This window comes from Acipenser ruthenus, chromosome 27 (genome assembly GCF_902713425.1).
Source record: "Acipenser ruthenus chromosome 27, fAciRut3.2 maternal haplotype, whole genome shotgun sequence".
NCBI classification, from domain to species: Eukaryota; Metazoa; Chordata; class Actinopteri; order Acipenseriformes; family Acipenseridae; genus Acipenser; species Acipenser ruthenus.
Genome location: NC_081215.1, coordinates 21,025,554 through 21,046,345, shown reverse-complemented (window position 1 = coordinate 21,046,345; position 20,792 = coordinate 21,025,554). Strand labels below are relative to the sequence as shown.

The window sequence follows — 20,792 nt, the reverse complement described above, 5'->3', positions numbered from 1 at the left end:
CAAAAATCTGAATTACGCTAATCTGTTTTTTTTTTACCGTAAAAGAGTATGCATTTTTTTTGTAAAGATTGAGTCACTTGAAATTGAGGGGGCTCGTGCTGGAATGAAGCAGCCAATAGAATTGTTCAGATTCAGATTTTTTTTAATGTTTTTAATTTCTGTACGATCTTCCTCGTTCTCAGTATTGTCATTGTAAAGTTGGTCAGATTTTAAAAACAAAGTCTGGCTCCATTTTTCATAGTGGCTTTAAGTCATAGGAAATTCAGTCAGGCATTTGATTCCATCTGAATTTGTGAGAACCCTGATAAATTGAGTGTTGACTTAATCATATAAAAAAAATGTTTGGTTTGAAAAATGCATTTCCTTGTTTTAGCAGCCTCTTTTGTGGCTCCCTTTTTTGCACTGCATTTTATCAAATTGTAATAAAACATGGTTACAACATTCTTTGACACAAGCATTAAAAATGTAGTTAAAAACGGATCACCTTGTCTTTTGGATACTCATGTTTCCTACAGATTGCTTTAGCACAGCAGGCAATGACGGTTAATGTTTACAGTAAATTGCACTGAGTACTTCTTGAAAAATATGTTTGTTAGTGTGATGAATAATCCAATAGATTATTGGATAATAACATTTGACCTGTCCATTAGGAATCCTTAGATAAAACATGCTACTGAATACAGTTCAATATTTGAATGCAGTAAACCTGGTTTACAACACATTTGCGGTAAAGTTGATACTGTGTATTAATCTCTACACTTTCTGGCTTTCTGAGACTTCATTAATCTCTTTTTTCAAGTGGAAGGAAACATTAAAATGGTTATATTTGTTTTTTTTCTGTGGCAAGGAAACATATCAAATCTGTGCACCTGTAATCAATAATGCACTTGGCTTTGGTAACAGCTATGTGATTCAACTCCACATTCGCTTGTAAATCACGCTTGGGGTAAAGTTGACAGAACTTGGAATTACTAACTTCTTGCAAATATATTTTTAAATACAATGCTTTGGGGTCCAATTTTGTTAAAATAAAAAAAATTGACCTGGTTTGACCAGTGGATAGTTAAGTATTGAGTCATTCATCTTGTACGGCACTATGACTTTTTGAACCTTTTTTGTTATAGCTGAAGTCCCTGTTGTAATCTGGAATGCAAGCTTCCGGGAAGGATGCCACTGTTACTCAAAAAATATGTAAATGGGTAATGAGCGGCATGTCAGTGAACAATGAGAGCTGCATTATGGCTTTCTAGGGTTACCCAGAAATGATGAGACATGCCATTGGCAGCCGGAGCCTGGAAGAGGTGAAGGAAAGCTGATCGCTGATAGAGAGGATTGTTTTTTTTTCTTTTGGTTGTATGTGGCTGTCTTTGTTGAGGTAGCTGTTGAATCAGTGTATCACTGGCCGAAACTGACATGCGGTCCAGCACGTTGCTGTCATGTCGTTAAAATATCTAATCAGTCGAGATGTCTTTCGGCTCTCAAAGGAATCAAACCATATGTTAGTCACGAAAGTTTTTCTATGAGTAATCAACACATTGTCTGCCAAACAAAAAAAAAAGAATGCTGTTTTAATTCAAGTTTATATATGATAGTGTGATCATTAAAATGTTTAAGTAACTGCGTGTGTGTGTGTTCATTAAAGGGGTAGGACAAATAATTATAATTATTTGCCATAACACTTACAATATGGGAGCCACCGTGGGCCTGTCAGGAACGCAAGGATATAACGGTTCCCATTTGGATCCTTCTGGAGAATTGAGACTTTTCCAGAAGGGAGAGTCGTCACTTTTCAGACTGCTTCATGTGAATAAGTGTATTGTCTAGTTATCAAAGTATAGCAGGTGATCAACAATGCCTGTTTGTTTTTACCTTCAGTGGTTCAATTTATTTAGATTTAGATGTTCTAATAGATTGGGATGTGAAAACTTGAGATACACTGGATGCTTCTTCAGGTTCTTCTGCCAGAGCCTATTGTTGTGTATGTTTTGTCATATATAACAACCTACTACAGCCAATATCTCTTGTTAAGCTAAACATTCAGTGTCACAGAAAAACTGAATGCCAAGCTTCACTTTTGACCTGTGACCACCAGAGGAAGAAGAAATCAATCAGTTGCAGACTGACTGTCAGCCCTGTGATGAACACAGTTTAGGATTGCACTATTATTGACAATGTCCCAATTAAAAGTTTGTATGTTTGTTTGTAGTGATTTGTTTTCTGCAATAGGTCGTTTTGTTTCTAATTGTTTAACGATGAGTTATTTTATACTTTATAAAGTCCAGAAAGAGTACAGCAGCGGTCACTGGGGTATATCCTTTTTCAACCATGAATTGCTTTATGGTTTGTATGTAACCATGGCAAGGGATATTAACTTACTAAAAACAGGGCTAATGACGTTAATTAAAAGATGTATGATAAAACATGACAAGACTTCTAGGTTTTGTGTGGTTACTTAAATACTGGGAGATGAGCTTTTTGTCATTTGTTGAATGTCTCACAAATGGACATCTCTGTACAAACCTTGCAGAACGTTGCTTTAATTCATATTAAAAACAGATGTAATAATTAAGTTGGCCCACTTTTTGAAAACGTTACAGGTCATAAAAGAGAAGTTTTTGTCCTACTGTAGTTGTTATGCAAGAATGTTTGTTTTGGGCATTACTAGAACGACAGTCATTAAATCAGTATGCCAAACCAGATACATAATGTTCCAATTTTAACAAAAAACTGTAACCAAAAAATGAATTTTTCAAAACTATTTTAACACTAGATCTGTCAACGGTGTCCTCATATTTGGCTGTTGATTTAGTGACGTCATTCATCTATGTTCGTGCGAGGTATTCATGTGAATCCTGTGGATAGGGTTTTAATTATTCTGATTTTCATCTTTCCATTAAGTTAGCGTGATTAGCTCCTTGGTGATGATAGAAGCTGTTTATCAAGTGAGGAAAAACAAGCCTGTCTGTCAAAGAATGTTGAAAAGATTCACTTGGGAGCCGTATCTTGGTGTAAAGCTGAACATAATTGTGGGACGCTGCAACCTAAACTTCATGAACTTCAGGATTGCCTGATATTTTATTTCCCTGTGCTGCAAGAAGATACACACTTGTAAGATTCATGCAAGTTTTAATTACCCTGTGCAAACAGAACTTTGCAAAATATCTTAAACTGATTTATAACACCATACCCATGTGCCCTGGCTGGACAGAGCAAAGTGGGCTAGGCTTCATGGAGAGATTTGGCAGGGGAAGAGGTGAATTGAACAAGCAAAGAGAAAGGTGAACTGTACAATTCTTAGCATTATATTGCATCGAAAGTGAAATAATTGAAAGGTTTCAAAAAGCTGTATTATAAGTTGCAGGCTTGGATTGGATGTCAGAATCGTTTTGCTTTAAGTCCACAGCTCTCCCATTACTGTAGCATTGCCTCCCTTACTCCAGCCTTAATAGATTCAAATGGCACTGCATTTTCATTTACTGTTTATTACTTAGGCAGCCTGATTTAAATACCTTTTTAGCATATATCAAGTACTGAAGGTCACATCCAGATGTATTGTTTGCTTTTCTTTTTATGTGATTTTTAAAAGCACGATACAGAAGGACAAACAGCACTAAACGCTGCTTAAAATGATTTTTGGACAACAAAACAAACTTTACACACATCCATCTCCTCTAAATGTGTTTACACATGGAAGGTGTTTTTGTAAAAGTGGTGCAATAAACAGAGAAAAGCCTACCTGTCTCTTGGTTAATCCTACCTGTTGTTCATTAGTTACTCATTCTCTTTTGAAAAACAAACCAGTATGTATTTGTTCCAATATGTTGTTTTTCTAATATCTCAAGACACAAGGATAAAATAATTTTACTGCATTGAACACCAGCAGCAATTGAATTAGGAAATGAAAAAAACAACCCTAGCACAGGGAAAGCACACTGTTATTTCCTTACTTTATTTCAAAATTACGAATAGGAAATTGATTTATGGAGGCATTGTGCCAGACTCTGTAGACTCAAAACAACAAGAAATATCACCAGTCATAAACACTTTTCAAAGAATGCACTGGATGGACAATAACAAGTGGAAAACCTTGGTGTTCCGGGTTGTGAAGTTAAATCAATCCTCTGCATCCTGCCTTGCTCTCATATTCCTATTTTCAGATGTATGCTTACAGCATTTTCTTACCATTTAACTTCATACTAAGTGAGAAACAGATTTTTTTTTCTTCATTTGGTAATGTATTAAACACCCCTCCTCATGTTATTCTTAACTGCATTATCTTGTCTGATACACTGAAATTGGACCTTGGTTTGACCTGGGTTTTATAAATGTATTGTCCATTACTTATGCATGCTTACAGAATATTACTGTTGTTAAGCCAGGTTTTGTAGTCATTTTGAATATTTACATCATGGAGGTACAGTAATGTATTGATAAAAGATTGTTGGTAAAGCTTTGCTTGAATTGCCATGGTGATAGATTAATGATGGTTCTTTTTAGGTTCTGAAATCTGCACTGATGTATTCCTCTACATTATACATTTGTATTTAGTTATGTTCCACTCTTTTCAGTTCTTGACCTATAAGTGGTGATAGACAGACACCCTCCTACACTTGGTTTGTTTCAGGTAGCCACTTTGTAGTTCCAGCCAGGCGATTAGCAGACAGTTGACCTTTCATGTCAGATAAGTCCCTCCTGACAGATCGGATGACAAATGTATTGCAGCTGTGTTGAGTCTCAATAAGTGATTCCTTTCCCTCTAAACAGAGTTTCCAAAAAACTGAGCACTTTGTGATTGTCCTTTTCAATACACATCAGGTAACATTTTCTTATTTTAAATCTCACTTCCGAATTTTCTAAAGATTTGTGTTTTTTACATTGCAGGATTATTATTATTATTATTATTTTTTTTGTCTGTCAGTCGTTTAACTTCCCTCTACTTCGTATGGGAATGTTTGCATAATGTAGCACATCCAACCAGCCCTTCTAGCACAGTACATGGCTTTTGTTATAAGTTACACTGCTTTGATTGTGTTTGTTTCGAATCAGATATAAAACATGTTTACAAGCCTCATCAAAACTGTAATCTTTTAGTTTAGTTGACCAACTTTTCAAAGTAGTTCAAACTGATGTTGACTAGCTACAGGAGTCCTCAACACAGGGTCCTTACCATGACTGTGGTGTTTTGCACCTTATGTCCTGTTGCTGTTTTCTGTATCCAAACGTCAGAACGTTTTGCAGGCTGCTTTAACCGTGTTTGTAAAGGTCTTTGAGGCATGTAGCCATTTTCAGCACCAGCGCTGTCCTCTTTAAATACTGAATGCCTGTGTCAGGTTGGAGAATGGATAGGCTATACTTACAGTACACTATACAGATGTTTGCTTTCAGTTGTTTCTCGAATTGATATGAATTTGTCATCATTTCTGGACAGAATATTTTGTTAGTAATTAAAAAAAAAAAAATGGCAATGATCTCAACAATTGCTTTCTAAAATACACTTTTTTTTTTTTTTTAATTTAGTCGTTCCCAATGATTTTTACCCCATTTTTCTCCCCAATTTAGAATTGCCAATTGTTTTATTATTAATCCCAGTTCACCGCTGCAACCCCATGGCGACTCGGGAAACGGTGGCTGACACACGCGTCCTCTGAAACGTGTCGCTGCGGATCCACAGCAAAGCCATCAGACCTATAGTGCTGGAGGAAACACAGATCTGAATGGCTCCACTGCAGACCCACAGATGCCCTATCAGCCACAGGGATGGGTGGTGCTGGGTGAACCGTGGATTGCCCTGCCGACCTAATCCCTCCATACCCGGGCGGCGCGCAGCCAATTGTGCAATGCCCCCTAGGAACCCCCGGTCACGGTCGGCAATGACATAGCCTGGATTCGAACCTGCAATGTCCAGGCTATAGGCTATATCCAGTAAAGTAGAATGATGCCCAAATCTTTGCTGGAAAATTTATTTTCATACTGTTTTGAATAAATGACATTGGGGTAAACTGACATTAAAATGGGAAATCAATATGGCTTTGAAACCTAACTTTGTGCAGTTATACAAGTGGAACAAGACAAGTATTGCCTGAAATCTTTAGAGCATTAGCCTACTAACTACTACGCATTAAACAACAGTTGTTTTATCTTGTAAATAGCTTTCATGATTACTGAGAGTAGTGAACCGCATCACGTCTTCTAGACAAAGTTTTAAATCCAGAAAGCCTTATGTTTTGTATTGAAAATAAGGGTTTAAGACGGAGACAAACAACAGACCTTTCCATAACAAAGTGTGCCACGGCAAGAAATAAACAAATGTGTTGATCCCTCCAGATGTTTTGTTTCTGGTATGCATGCAACATTCTTCCTTTTCTTATTAGGCAATTCCCAAGAAATGCTGGAAAGTGAAAACTGTAAAGTTCTTTGTAATGATTCAACTACAGTGTACAATTTAAAGAGTATAGCACTAGTAATTTTGAAAGTTCCTGTGTTTACCACCATAGGCCATCGGTGCTTTATCGGTGAATTAGTCTGATTTTTATGATCTTCAAGTCAGATAGTGCAATACTTTATGATGATATTACTAGAACCCGGGAATATATAGAGAGCTGAATGTTGAAGGTACATTGTGGGTGAGGTTCATTTTAGTAATGGTTCGCTATTGAAAATAGGAATGTGTTCAACCTGAAGGGAATCTGTCTAGCTCACTACTGGTAAATACCACTAAAGCAACAAATATATATATATATTTCATACAGTACATACGGTGAACTTTTTCATACCACAGTGAAACATTCACTTCTTGGACAGAAGTGAACATGCCTTCTGTTTTCAATTTATGTTGCATTTAAAAACAAAAAAACAAAAAAAACACACACAAAAGTATTTGCCCCAAGTGGGGTGGGGAACACCCTTTGGGGAAAATATAAATGAAAAGAACTGGCATAACATATGCCATTTGACATGTTATTGTACACGATGGAATTAAAATACAATCTCCTACAGCATGTTAGTGCCATATGCAAATGCATGCTGTTGATGTGAAGTGCCAGCTTAAAATCACATTTTATAATCCACTCATTACCTCATTATTCATCAACTAACCCTTTCAATGCCCAAAGTGAGAGCCCTTGTGATTTTACGTCCCGTGTAATGGTAATGAACAAGTGATGAGAGACTAATTACAACAGAATAAAGTTGCAGCAGTATATAATCAACAAAGAATTTGGTTTGAAGCTCAATGACAAACCACTGCCATTGTCTGGTCACGTGGGCTTTCTTTTCACAATTTTGTTCATCTTCTTTAGATGTCAGAAGTAATCCAGTTTTATATAGGCAGATTTGGACATTCATACTGCATTATGCACGTATTCCTATGACGAGTAATTTATTATGCAGATTTTTCTAAAAGGTTTATTAAATGCTCCCTTTATTGACTTCAATAATTCAAAGTAGGTGCAGTATTCACTTTTGCACCTTTTTATGAAGATCTAGAATAAAGAGTATGTTTGCTTGAGTGAAAAGCATTATCACAGCATAAAATCCAACTAGATGCAGTGCTATTGTTGTTTTTTTCCTTACAGTCTACAGAGAACACTAAGAATAGAGGTTCACTTTCTGTTCCTTTTAAAGATTTCCTATTCTTTACTGCGCGACCTTGGCTATGTAAATAACTCTTGGGGGTCTGAAGTTCACAGATCTGGCTTATTACTTTACATGCTGTCACTGTCCTTTTTCTCCATACAGTAGGTATTGGCCCAGCCTTCCTTAGAAGTGGCCTGATGTGACGTCGGTCTCGTCGCTCTCCTGACATGACTTTCCTTTTAGTTATTGTTTAGTTTTCCTGAAAGCACAGAAATGCAGCAGAAAGGGAACCCATCTGGTTGGCCAGTTTCCTCCTGATGAATAACCCCAATTCTGCACTTAAGTCTTGCTGTAAGAATGGATTCATTGGTTTTCACATTTCAAATAGAATCCCACTTTTTGAGGCATTTGGTAAAACATTTGTCTCCAACCAATAAGCCGTATGTTTTTTATTTTTAAATGTACAGTAATCATTGTTCCGATGTGGAGCATACCCTAAAGTACAATTTTTCACCAGCCATTTATCGGTACTGTAAAGAATTTCAGCAACCAGAACAGATTGTTGTACACAGGTGCACATTTTGTATGTAGTTTTTTCAACGTTTTTTATTTTTATTTTGTGTACGTGGATCATAATACTTTTTTTAATTTGATGGAATCAAATATTGATTATCTCCTTTCCTCCACTTAACAATAAAATAAAGACAATTGTACATTAAAAACCCTGGTGTTTTGATGTACTGTACTGTACTGTACAGCCGTGTGCTAATTTCTATTGTGTTTTTGATAGCACACCAAACTGCTGTTATCAAAATGTTATCTTTAAATGTGTTATTTCACACAATCTTTAAATATTATTTTATATTGTTTATTGACAGAGCCCACAGTGATAACAGACTAAAATTACTAAAATAATACATGGAGGACACTACATGAAAGTTCAGTGTAGTTATTCAATGAACAACTACAGTAAATAGAGAGAGCTGTTTAATTTGGCCATCCTCATGAGTATACTTGAGATAACAGTTGGCCTGTGTTTACGATACTAGTGTAGCTTGTGTAGTGTTTTTCTTCATATACTGAAGTTTGTTCTGGGAATCTTGCTCAGAGAGCAGGGAGTTGCATAGTGTTGTGGTTTTCAGATCCTCACTGACATTTAATCTCCTAACTAATCACAAATTTATTGTGGAAAGCATTATATTGTACTTTGAATTAATATTTTTATCGCCATGGGAAGTTGGCATTTAAAAAATATTTTCCTATGCAATATACTGTAGGCACTGGATTTCAGAAGAGAATATTCTTCTAAACATTGAAGCGATTTTTCCTTGCCACACATATAACCTTCATTTTGCTGTGAATCGTTTAGTTTTCCAGGTTTTATTTTCACTTTGTCTATGGTGATGCTCGTTTATGCTGGAATGTCACTATATATTTACTACTGTACATGGAAAGCTAAACAGAACTCTATAGAATGAATGTCTTTAAAAAAAAAAAAAAGTTGCAGTATGCCAGTGAGGTTTAGAACATATTTTTAAAGCGGATTAACCCTTTTAGTAGTTTAGTATGTCACTCACATACCTGTTTTTTTTTTTCTCTCGTTGAAACTTGAAAATATGCTCTTGTACACATTTATACTTGATGTCCCTCGTTAAATAAAGGTGACACATGACCAATGTTATTCATAGTGAGTAATGGCACTGAGTATTCAAGAGTATTTGGGCTACACTGGGTGCTGTACTGTATAGTAGATAATTACCAAATATACTGTAAGACCTGTTAACATACACAAATTAAAACTGTTGAAATACAATTCTCTTCATAAAGCTTGTTCTCTCAGTGGTCTAGTGTAGATAAAACTTGTTTACATGTTGTTTATAAACCGAATACCATTCTTAACCCACACCTCTTCTGTTGCGGGTCAAACACTTGGTGGTCAAGATCAGTAATGACCAGGATTCGAACCGTGAACTCCTGATCACTTGATTCACCCTGCACTTTCACACACTGTATTAGTGCCTTTACTGGATGAGACAATGGGGACCCCTATGGAGGAGTATCTTAAATAGACCCTTCATTCCTTCTCATAGCGAGTAATATTTGCAGGTAAATTTTAATGAGTGCTTTCTTTTGGTAGTTATTTTATGGCTGTTTATACTCTGCGTCAGATGACAGCAAGATGTATCCCAGGCCCCTGTTGTGAAATTTGAATTAAAAGTAGATGCAATATGCATTCAGATACCTCCAGTTTGGTTATCCACTCTATGGTGGTGCATTTTCCAATTTAAAATGTTTTTGTTTTTACAATACATTTGTGCTCTTTATCACAGTCCTTGCTGCTGTTTTATTTTGAATACTTCTGAAATATGCAATGTGATAAATAAGAGCAAAGTGCACTTGTTTTGTTTATTGGCAACTTCACATGACGAGCTAAACATGTATTTATTCTTGTCTAGAACATAAAAATATATATATAGACTAATCTGTTGTGGGGCAGTTTATTTATATTTTTGTACAATTTGCGTTACAGTCATGTTTAGACAAAAAAAAAAAAAACAGGAAAGAGCCTTTCAGAAAACAAACAATACCCTAACCCAGTTAAATTCAGCCCATGCCCTTTGAAGATGATATAAGTCCGGTTTTAAATAAAGTTATGTTGAGGTTTAATAAGATTCAGTTAAACCATTCTTGGTGCCAGATAGTCCTAACAACAGAGATTGAGTCAGCAATCTGGTTTCTCTCTCCCAATCATAGAGCTCCTTGCTTCACGTTTGGGGGGGGTTGTCATGTGGATCAGCTTGGCAGGCCATGCTTTTGACATCCAAGCTCCGGATGCCACTCAGTTCATGTGTTGATTCTTTGCAGGTCAGGGAGGGATCCTTTGTCCTCCTTTACAGAGCAGTTGATTCTTTCAGTCCATGTGTTGTAGCACATGGTGTCACATGAACAAGGTCACTGCGACTGAACAGCAATTTTAGAAGGTGAAAGCGTTAGGTGAGAAATTATGATAAGGCAGATCAACTGTGCCATAAAACAAGAGACACTTGGCATTTCAGTTTGTCTGGGTGGTCTAGATTCAGCACGGGGGAGTGGGTCACTGGCTGACCACACTGTATATTTAGCAAAATTATAATCTCCTGACCTCTGCTCACAGCCAGAATTTTAAATTGAAACCCGCAGTTTAACTAAAATTAAACCAAATAAATAATTGGCAGACTGTCACAAAGACGGCCAGAGTGGGTGGCGTCAGACCAGAAAAGGAATACACAGACAGAGACGGTGGTGATGATGAGCTGAGTGCAATGGCTGCACTCAGCGTTTATTTAACAAATAAAAGGGTTGTAAACAGCACAAAACAGGACACGGCACTGGTAGCCAAAAGAAACATATAAACAAAACGGACTAAACACTTAACAAACGGTGCACGGAGACAAACAAACACGGTGAGTACAAACAACTATTATATTTACGATCTTACTTTCAATTTACTTTTACTCCTCTCTCTCTCACCCGTTCTCCTCTTCCGAACACCCAACCCCGACTGCAAGAAACGTGCGTCTATTTATACTGTTTGTGCTGGGATTCAATTACTAATTAATTATTCACTTGAATCCCAGCACGTGAATTCATTCTGTGCAACCCCGTGCTCACATATTACATTTAACCAGCACGTGAAGTGATTTGTGCCCTCCTCGTGCCTACATACAAATCTACACTTTTTAAATATACGTGAAACACAGACCCGTTTATATCCCATGCACCAATCTATACACCAACATTAACATACGCACTCATACATACAACACACAAATGCACACAGGGGCGGGGCGCATTGCCACATATACCCCCCCTTGTGCGCAGCACACATGGCCTCAACGGCCACCTCCCCCTTAAAAATCCAGCAGTCCAGGACAAAGTCTCGGGCTGGGAAGGGAGGCTTCAGTGGGCCCATGGCTGGCCATGCTGTCAGCACCCCTGCCGGTAGTGGCACGGCTGACAGCCTGTTGGTCCCGTCCTGCAGCGAAAAAGCTGCGGGGGCAGGTGGTCCCCCGACCTCCTCCTTCTTCGTAGCCGGCAGCTCCCTCCTGTGGGGCTCCGGCCACAAGAACTCCTGCAGCGAAACTGCTGCTGGGGAAAGTGGTCTCCAGACCTCGTCCCCCTTCTTTGTAGCTGGTAGCTCCCTTTGGTGGGGCTCCGACCACAGTACTCCCTGCGGAGGTACGGGCAGCAGAGGCAGCTCCTGCTCCTCTGCTCCGGGCGGTGGCTGAGGCAGAGGCAGCTCCAGCTCCTCTGCTCCTGGCGGTGGTGGAGGCAGAGGCAGCTCCAGCTCCTCTGCTCCTGGCGGTGGTGGGACCAGCAGGTATTCACCCTCTGCTGGTGGAGGTGGGAGGGGCAAGCAGTCCTCCCACTGCGGTGGAGGTGGAACCAGCAGGTATTCACCCTCTGCTGGTGGAGGTGGCGGAGGTAGAGGCGATGGGGCTGATGCTGGCCACTCAGAGGGAGGCTGTGGCGGTGCTGGCTCCCTCTGCTGTGGCGGCTGGGCATGTGCGCGCCGTGCTGCCTTCAACAGCATAGCTAGAGGCTGCTGGGGGACACCAGCATCCTGCCCTTCTCCCCCCAAAAAATTTTCAGGGGGTTGAGCCTGTAACTCCTCCCCTTCTGGCTCTTGGGACGGCACCAGCAGGTATTCACCCTCTGCTGGTGGAGGTGGGACCAGCAGGCATTCTCCCTCTGCTGGCAGCTTGGGTCCTACGGCTGTGGAAGCCCCGACTTCCCTCTTTTTGGGCTGTGGACGCACCGACTCCTCCCTTTTGGGCTGTGGACGCACCGACTCCTCCCTTTTGGGCTGTGGACGCACCGACTCCTCCCTTTTGGGCTGTGGACGCACCGACTCCTCCCTTTTGGGCTGTGGACGTTCGGGCTCCCCCCACTCAGGCGTAGGACGTTCGGGCTCCTCCCACTCAGGCGTAGGACGTTCGGGCTCCTCCCACTCAGGCGTAGGACGTTCGGGCTCCTCCCGCTTGGGCTGTGGACGCTCGGGCTCCTCCCATTTGGGCTGTGGACGCTCAGGCTCCTCCCGCTCGGGCTGTAGACGCTCAGGCTCCTCCCATTTGGGCTGTGGACGCTCAGGCTCCTCCCATTTGGGCTGTGGACGCTCAGGCTCCTCCCGCTTGGGCTGTGGACGCTCAGGCTCCTCCCGCTTGGGCTGTGGACGCTCAGGCTCCTCCCGCTTGGGCTGTGGACGCTCAGGCTCCTCCCCATAACTGCGGAAGGGACAGTGGGCGAAAAGGTGATCCTGGTCGCAGAGGAGGCACCCCGGCGATGGCTTGTTACATCGCCGTGGATGCCTGGCCCTTAGGCGGCACTCCTCCTCCCTGTCCTTCACCTCTTTATCTGTCTCTGCCTCCCGCTTGGGCTGTGGAGGCAAAACCAGCAGGCATTCACCCTCTGCTGGTGGAGATGGGGACAGCAGGTACTCCTCTGCTGGTGGTCCTGCTACCTGGGCTGCTGTTCCGTTTATCGTTGCCTCCAGGTAGCTGAGGAGAAACTCCACACCTTCCTCCAAGGTGTTTGGGGTGTGTTCCTGCTGATAGGCCTCCCATCTCTCACTGTCCATCATCCACAGGGCCCGAATGACTATGGGCAGAGCCTGGGCCTCCAGCCCAGCATTCTCCAGGAATCAGTCCCGCCATTTTGTGGCGTCTTCTGCCATTTTATATATATATATATATATATATATATATTTTTTTTTTTTCTAAACAAAACCCCTCCTGGTCTGACGCTTGGAGGCGCGGCTATCCCACGATGACACCACGTGTCACAAAGACGGCCAGAGTGGGTGGCGTCAGACCAGAAAAGGAATACACAGACAGAGACGGTGGTGATGATGAGCTGAGTGCAATGGCTGCACTCAGCGTTTATTTAACAAATAAAAGGGTTGTAAACAGCACAAAACAGGACACGGCACTGGTAGCCAAAAGAAACATATAAACAAAACGGACTAAACACTTAACAAACGGTGCACGGAGACAAACAAACACGGTGAGTACAAACAACTATTATATTTACGATCTTACTTTCAATTTACTTTTACTCCTCTCTCTCTCACCCGTTCTCCTCTTCCAAACACCCAACCCCGACTGCAAGAAACGTGCGTCTATTTATACTGTTTGTGCTGGGATTCAATTACTAATTAATTATTCACTTGAATCCCAGCACGTGAATTCATTCTGTGCAACCCCGTGCTCACATATTACATTTAACCAGCACGTGAAGTGATTTGTGCCCTCCTCGTGCCTACATACAAATCTACACTTTTTAAATATACGTGAAACACAGACCCGTTTATATCCCGTGCACCAATCTATACACCAACATTAACATACGCACTCATACATACAACACACAAATGCACACAGGGGCGGGGCGCATTGCCACACAGACACACCTGGAAAAAAAGTTAGACTAAAAGAGAAAAACAGAGGACTGTGGGTTTAAAAAATAAAAAGGAAAAATAAATATTAAATTGCAAGGAAGTATCGCTTACAGTTGCTAAATGTCAAAGGATGTAAAAGGGTTTTGCAGACTGGCCTGTGTGTCTTTTATTAATATTATAGTGAATTGGCAAACTTGTATTTATTATGTAACATATTCGTTTTTTTAATGTCCCTGTTTTGGTTTCTTGGCGCTAAAGTATTACAAAACGCAAGTTAAGTGTTGCACACAAAAATTGCTGTGTGTTGTGGTGATATACTCCGTGGCTATTTTTCTCAAGGACAACAAGCATGTAAGATCTCTTTGGGATGGATTCATACAGCAATTAATGGGATGGGATGGAATGGGTGTGGGAGCTGTGTTCTGTATTGAGGCTTTCTTTTTTTCCTTTTTACTTGAAACTGTTTTTATTATTTTATGTTGGGGAAAAATGTGTTCTTTAAATTACAGTAGCTGTAATATAATAATTTGCCAAGCTTACTAACTATTCCAGCAAAACAAAACAAAAAACACACTTCTAAAAAGTCTCCCCAAGGCTAATTGTGGGGAAACTTATTAGTGTCGCACATGCTTCAGTGCACAAATCTTCATCTTCAGTGTATAGCTGAACGATAATATACTTTTCCAGCTCATTTCCTCACAATTAGTGTTTTCAGAAGCAATTTGTGTAAGAATGTTTAGTTAATAATCTTAGCAGAAACTTTAATAGTTATACTGAGGTTATCGGGCCCAAGATTATTGGTAAACAGAGTTTGTGAAATAGTCCATAAAAGCTAAATAAGAGGGTCATAAGAGCTAATGAGAATGGAGACAAATCTCTGTCAACTTTCCTTTACTTAATATTTTCATTTTATGAACAGAATTTGTTGACGAGTGACAATATCACTCATATTAAGATATTTTGAAAGCACCAAAAAGAAGAGAAGTTGTTATTGTAATTATTAGGGGTGTGGTGGCTCGTTTTATTGCACAAACTGTCAAAGAATTGTTTTAAGTAGAGGTTTAAAATTGTATATAACAAAAAAAGCACAATTTTGTGTAAGCCTATCGTTCTGAAATGGATCAGTGTGGTTCTAGATTACAACAACGATACCCTGGGGAACTAACTAAAGAACAACTAACTTACTTAACAGGTGCAGGATTCGCAGTGAACTGTGTGCTTCTCTGTTTCCATCGCACTGTGATTTTATAATGGCAGATAAAACGTTATCGGGCTATTGAGATGTGAGGACAGGTCTGAAGCAGCCACTGCACATGCATAGTGTGTACAGTATTGCCATCCAAAAGGAGGTCTTCAGCACACAAACAGTGAATATGTGCAGCGATTGAAGAGCTGGAGTGCAGTTCCCCTCTTCCCAGCGGCTTTGAGCACTGCTTGGATTGTAATGTAAATATATGCACTTCATGTTTATGCAGACCTTATCAAATAAAAAAATATGGTGTTTTATAGCAACCGCATAGTTTAGTAATCAAATAACATCACATTTTCTGATAATATTTCCACAGTGACCGTTTCAAACATGAACAAATACATCTTTTACTGATAAGAGTGCTACCCTTTTCTTTTAGAAGACCCTGCAACAGGGGACATTGTCTTTGTAAATATAGGGCAACACCTGTGAGCATTTTTCAGCCTATTTATTTAAATTTGTGAATCCAAACAATTTTAATAAAAATGTTAGCTTTATGGTGGTACTGTACCTCTTGAAAACAGGTTCACTTAGTAGTGCCAGTACTGCTAAAGGTATTTACTGCTTTAATGTGTACAGTACTGTAGGCTGTCAACCGCAACAATTAAAATGTTAAACTACTGTAAAAATATAAACAAATGTCACAAGGTTAACCTGAATAAGAATTACCTATATACACAGATCTGTGTTTAGAAAACCTCAAGTCTGTCTTTCTAAACATGGGTTTCTGTTACTGGTATTTCTGTTTCCTGTGGATTAACAGATTATTGCCATCCACCATCTGTTAAACCTTGGCTTGTCATAATTTCAGTACTACAATATGATAGAAAAGAGGACTGTATCTGTACTTTATGGGAACCCTTATAAAGGTTTACATAGTATAAGCTTAGCAAAGTGTAATGAAGCACAGTGAAAGTAGTATATCCATAGCATGGCAAAAGTTTAAAAATACTGTGGTAAACTTTTATAGGGAAACAAGTAGTCCTTTCCAGAACACAAGCTCTGAATGCTTATCTTCAGTACCAGTTGTAGCCAGCAGTTAACAGCTTTGTTGGTTGACATGAGCCTTTATGTACTTGGCTGCCAAGATGCCAGAAGCACACCTGTGGTACAGCTGAAAAGTGTGGGCACAAGCTATTCAAGGGGTAAGCCATTGATATATGCTAAATACACAAGGTGAAATGCGGCTGGTGCAATAGTGAATTGGCATATGAGGTTAAAATAAAACTGTTACTTTTCCAGCAGCAATAGTTGTGCACCTGCCAGTAAGGTAATGTTAAAATAAGAATAACTGAATACAATTTGGGGAACATTCTAAGTAATAAATAAATAAATAAATAAATAAAAGCTTGAGGTTCTGTTGCCATATTGGCATGGCTCAGCAACAGCGATGGCACGCGCCACTGTGAATAAGTTGATTTGCAGACGTGCATTGCTGCCAGTAAACTATAACTTGATCCCTGATCTGTTGATTGCTCACCAGCAAGCAGACGGCAAAGCATAAATAAAGCCAATCTGCATGTCCTTTGGGTGATGATGAGATGTCAAAGGATGCTTCTGGAGTACAAGCAAGTGGATTCTAACCAATTTAGAATAAAATGTAACAAAGTTTAAACCAGTTAAAAAAAAAAAAAAAAAAAAAATGACCGCAGAGTGACTGAATGAAACCAGAGAAGCAGTGGATACACCCAGTGGATACTTTATTATTATTTTTTTTTATTTTTTTTACGAAGCAAACAATCTTAAATGGATTAAGATTTAAAGGTAGAAATTAAACTGGAGAGTGAAGTGGATAGTAATGGTTTGCACAAAAAACCTTGTATGCACTCTGCAATATTGTGTATGCATGTCCTAAAAGGTGCATTTTATATACAGTGTAAGATTTACAAAGCACACTGTGAGTAATTTGTGCAAGGAAGAAGTTGTATATGTATGTGGTACAGTTACAGTACAGGGGTTAAACGTCCATAAACAGCATGTAATGCAAGGGGTATGATGGTCAAAGTAGTCAAAAGGAATGCCAACCCAGCTGTATTATTTACCCTCAATTGACTTGCAGTGTTTGCTTGACAGCTGAGGTTAAACTAATATTTACAGGAATAAAAATCCTTCAATTCCAGTGTTTGGTTTAACAGATTAATATGTAATGCCTTAAGCCGTCCCGCTTGGAATAGCCATTTGGCCAATGAAGTGCCTTTCTATAGTACTCTGCTTTCCAGGAATGTTTAAGATATCAACTTCTGTCAGTAACTTATTTTCAGTCCAAAACCCAGTGGTGATGAGAGATGAATTGTGTTAAGAAAAAGGCATTTTTTTTATTTTTATTTTTTTTATTTAACATTGGCTAGTCCAATACATTTTAATATTACAAATGAGTTGTTGATCAGTACAACAACAGGTTAAACCCTTTTAACTCAATATCAGTCCAACTGTTTTCCTCAAAGGGATGTGGTATTGACTCCTTTTAGTTCAGGTGCATTCAAAGTGCTGTGAGCAATAGGCAAGGCTGGAAATGTGTGCAGTGTAGTGCAGTGAGAAATAAAATGTGGTGCAATGCAAAGTTCAATAATGTAATTGAGAGCACTTGCTTAACTACTGTCCATTTATAATGTTCCTGTACTACTCAGGGTCATCAGCTGTATGGAGGACTTGCAGCTTTTCTTCGGCATAAACCCCAGTAATCCATGCTAATCACAGTGCAGTTAACACAGACTTTAGCACAGAATGTGTTTTGGTTTGCTAGTTTCTACCTTATTGGGGTTTCCATATTTTCTATTTTTTTTTTTTTTTGTTATAGTCCAAGTTTTTCGAGTGGTTCTCCAGATTGCAAATGTCCAGATTTCCTGTCTTGTATTATCTGATTGAGGATTCTGGCATCCTCTCCTCATCCCAGGAGTAACCTTGTGCAACACTAGCTGTGCTCATTCCAGTTTCAGGCTGCTGTTGACTGAAATCAGCATTCCATACTGACTGATGATTTACAAGCATGTGCTACACACTGTAGGGACATGGTGAGCTTTCCTTTTGCAGATGCAGTACCAGAAGAAGCATCCCTCTCCATGGGCCATTAGTACATGATCTAGCTGTCTCGTAATGAGAGTGATAAACATGTTTTCCTCCTGGCGATATTCTTGTGTACAGCGTCTTAGTGGCTTGCTGCTTTCCGACAATTAAGTAGATTATAAGCGACTTGCATTTTGAAATGGTCATTTTACCTGATGCAAATTTTTATCAATATATATATATATCTCATTGGCATAAACATGTATTTTTATATATATGTTTAGAATTCTTTTGTAAGTCATTTAGGTCTACGGTATCCTTCCCAACATTCATTTTTGAAAGGATTGCCTTTATGAACCTCAACTGTTAGGTCTACCCATCATTTCTCAATAATGTGTGTATGTACTAGCGGTGGGAACTTTGAATAATAATAAGGTATTCGAATATACCAAGAATAAAAGTTTCGAAAACCCTAATACTCAACAGTGACAGGTCCTTGGAACGTATCAGCAGCAACCACTCATAGAAGCGCATAGGTAAATACATCAACAGTAACGGCGAAGAAACATCTAAGGCAGTGGTTCCCAACCTATGGTCCACGGACCACTTGTGGTCTGTGAGTAAACTCCAGATGGCCCACAAACAACTCCCAAAATTCAGTTACGCAATTCTTGCAAATACCAATGTCTACATAATCACTCGTAGTGCTACTAATATTACTAAGCAATCCAACATATAGTTTTAACCACGCGATATATAATTATAAGATACTTTCCAGGTGGTGTGACATCCACTAGTCCAAGTTTTAAATCCAACCAGCACTTAATAGTTTGTTTTAAAATGTACACTGCCTAATATTGCATATGAAACACTAAATTAATTAATATTTAACCCTCAGTAATACGGTACAGTTTGCAGGCACATGCTTCGTAAAAACAGAATTTGATTTAGATTTTCCCAGGACAGTTGGCAGCTTTAACTTAATATACATAATAAGAAATTTGTGTACTTACTGTACATAAGCCACGTCTATCATGTGATTTTTAAGAACATATTCTGTGGTAGAAAGGTATAATCCTTATGCAGCTGTATTTTCTTTATGATGCAGTAGCAATATTACGATCTTGGCAAAACCAAACATGAAACGCAATTGTTTTGTTTAGCACTGGGACAAATACGCAGCTTCAATTAAAATGTATTTTCTATTTATGTCACAGAATTTATAAATGACAGTATAGAAACTACCATGCAAATGAAACCACTGCATTAATGAGGTGAGGAATAAATAAAAACATGCATTATTATACTTTCTTCAAATTAGTGTTCAGACTATTTTCTTGTAGGGATCATCTGTTTGCACAAAGTCTCACCCGGAGTTTATGCTGTGTAGTCCGACCTAGAGTTTATGCACATGTGCGATTGTTTTAAATGTCTATAAGTTAGAGAGTTACTTTTAAAGTTTGCCATCCGACATCACAGTTAGCAAAAGCAAGTACAGTAAACACTGTCTCTTGCAGTGCTTGGTGCTGATATGATCACTGATAGGTTGAAAACATGAACGCCCGCCCTTGCACAGTATTGCTTAGTGCCAATTGGTTGAAACTCTAAATGCCAGCACCTGCACGGCAATACAATTGGATGAACAGTTGCTCCTCTTTCCTGTTGCGGGCATGTAGTCTCCATGGTTACCACAGTACACAAGATTGGAAAGCGTCCTTCCAAGATCTAAGCCCCGTACCTGAGGCCCTGGATCTGTATTGTTGTCTCTTGCAGCGCTTGAGTAAAAATATTTTAAATATTATATATATATACTGTACTGCACTGACAATGCGTGAGATAAGCTTAGGAATGTGTGTGAGTGTGAGATAGCATGCTAATGTGTGAGTCTCACACCCAATGCGGGAGACTTGACATGTCTGGCATTCAGGTTTTCTAATCTGTGCCCATCATCCTACTGCTTGTGTTCACTGAACTTCAGGAAAAAAAAAAAAACCTAATCTAGCTGTACTACCCTTTTCGCTCGGCACAAAAGTAGCGCACTGCATTGAAAATCCCTAACTCGGTTTGAATAACTACGTTTAAAAAAAGCAAAACAAAACATGAAAACACAGTTTTAGTACTTTTCATTTCCAACAATATATGTGCTACAGGGTTGCCAGGGGTGTAGAAATATACCATTATTTCTATATGTTTTTGGAGAGAGCTGCATATAATAACAGAAGTTAATGTGAAACAGAAGGAGGCTATATTTGTAGCTTGACTTGTGAACTGTACCGTAGTGTGAATGATAGATTTCAGCTCCATGTTATTATATGGGTTTATTCAGCCAGGTTTAATATCTTACAAGACTATATATGCCAAAAGAAAAAGGTATTTAATTGTGGTCAATGATAAGAGGCTCAGTTACCCAGAGATCATTGACAGAGCCCAGAGACCTAAGCGGAGAATTACTTGAAATATGGAGATTAGGCGGGTATAGGTCACAGCCAGATAATATAGTTATAGACCTTGCAAGCGTGAGCACCCTCG

The 20,792-nt window shown here is 39.3% G+C and overlaps 1 protein-coding gene across 6 annotated transcripts in view; it reads left to right on the top strand.

Moving 5' to 3' along the window:
- The window catches only part of LOC117432263 (myotubularin-related protein 13-like), a 128,900-nt gene that overhangs the window by 33,254 nt on the left and 74,854 nt on the right, over positions 1-20,792 (top strand). The window lies entirely within an intron of this gene.